This window comes from Sapajus apella, unplaced genomic scaffold (assembly GCF_009761245.1).
Source record: "Sapajus apella isolate SASKATOON/1434 unplaced genomic scaffold, GSC_monkey_1.0 scaffold56, whole genome shotgun sequence".
NCBI lineage: Eukaryota > Metazoa > Chordata > Mammalia > Primates > Cebidae > Sapajus > Sapajus apella.
Genome location: NW_022436996.1, coordinates 7,865,222 through 7,867,280, shown reverse-complemented (window position 1 = coordinate 7,867,280; position 2,059 = coordinate 7,865,222).

Below are 2,059 nucleotides of genomic sequence, written 5' to 3'. Positions count from 1 at the left end.
TAGGTGGTTTATTTTTGAGTGGCTTTGAAGGATTAAAAAATATGAAGAACCAAGCATGCTTTGGGCAACCTTGCCAGGAAAGCTGGCCCTGGAGGAGATTCCAAGCTCTCTTGGCTGCTCAACGCCGTCCTTTGGAGCTTTGTCTCTGTCCAAGGTGCTGAAAACACTTTACAGCAGGCTCAGCAGAAAACCAGGAAGGGCAGCCCAGGTGACAAGACTGAGGCCCTCGTGAGGACACAGTGCATTAGATGGCCACCCCAAATCCTGAAAATGCCTCTGGAGCTGGACAGGAGCTTCTGGAGGCAGCAGGCGGTGAAGCAAGAACTGGGTTTGCCAGTCAGTGCTAAGAAAACCACACCTCACACCATTCCAGAGTGTGCCTTCCTCCCTCACTCCCCTGACAGCCATCAGGAAAAGATATGAATACACCCCTGAACTTTACACTTGCAACTCTTGGGATTTCCTTTGGGAGTTTCTGTTGCTTTATGAAATATTAGAGCCAGAAGCGAACACTTTCATATATTAGACAATAAAACAGAGATTCACAGCAGCAGGGACTCTGCCTCAAGGTTGTACCACGAGTTAGAAATGGAGCTGGACAAGAAACAGTGTCTCTTGGTTCTTAGTTAAGTGATTTTTCCACCACACCAGGCCAGGTGGGGGATTACATAACACATATAACAAGAGCTAAAGAAATTTGAGATATGTGAGAGAGAGCGAGAGACCAGAGATAGATACAGGCTTGGCTCTGTCAGCTCTCCAGAACTTTTCCTGTTCATTCTGCTAACATCAAGCAGAACTAAGAGCCTACCCCAGCTTGCAATGAAAATGCTAACCCAATACTAGCTTCCTATCTTGAAGGGTAGCTAGCCCACCCCAAGGATCATCAGCTACTGAGCCAGCCAATACCAAGGACCTGAGAAGAGAACTCAGGTTCGTAGGTCTTGCATGGCCAGGAACAGTAGCTCACACCTGTAATCCTGGCACTTTGGGAGGCTGAGGTGGGATGATGGCTTGAGCCCAGGAGTTCAAGGCCAGCCTAGGCAACATATTGAGACCTTATCTCCACAAAAAGAAAAAATTAGTTGGGTGTGATGGTATGCACCTGTAGTCCCAGCTATTCAGGAAGCTGAAGCAGGAGGATCGCTTGAGCCAGGTAAGTCAAGGCCACAGCTAGCTGTTAACTTTTCTTTTTCTGAGACAGGGTCTCACTCTGCCTCCCAGGCTTGGGTGCAATGGCACAATCCTGGCCCACTGCAGCCTTGACCTCCTGGACTCAAATGATCCTCCCACTTCAGCCTCCCAAGCAGCTGGGACTACAAGCATGCACTATCATGCCTGGCTAACTTTTGCTTTTTTCTTTTTAGAGTCAGGGTCTCGTTATGTTTCCCAGTCAGATTCTGACTTCCGGGGCTGAAGTGATTCACCCTCCCCAGCCTACCAAAGTACTGGGATTACGAGCATGAGCCAGCGTGCCCAGCTGCAATGAGCCGTGATAGCACCACTGTACTCCAGCCTGAGAGACAGAGTGAGACTCTGTCTCAAAAAAACAAAAACAAAAACCAAACAGGTCTCCCACTCCATCATCTCCCTGATATGCCGGTAAACAATCATCCATCCCTTCCTATGTGCCCCCCACTGTGAAGTGCTCCTAAGGAAATATAAGATAAACAATATAGTCCTTGGCCTTACAAAATTTGCAATTAGTTGCGAAGACAAGATTTTCACCCATGATTAGACAATATTACAGGAATCAAATACAAATAAGCGCTGACAAGAGACGTTACATAGTCCCAGATCTCAAGTCTAAGAAGTGGTGTGCACTATAAATGTTTTTTCTTTCTTTTTCTAAAAATGTTATTTATGCTTGTAAAATAGAGACAGGATCTCCCTATGTTGCCCAAGCTGGTCTCAAACTCCTGGGTTCAAGCGATCCTCCCACCTTGGCCTCCCAAAGTGCTGGGGTTACAGGCATGAGCCACAGCACCCGGACAAACCAGGAATGCTTTGACTTTGGGATCTGAAGGAATCATTTTAAGGCCAGAAGGGTAAGGGAAGG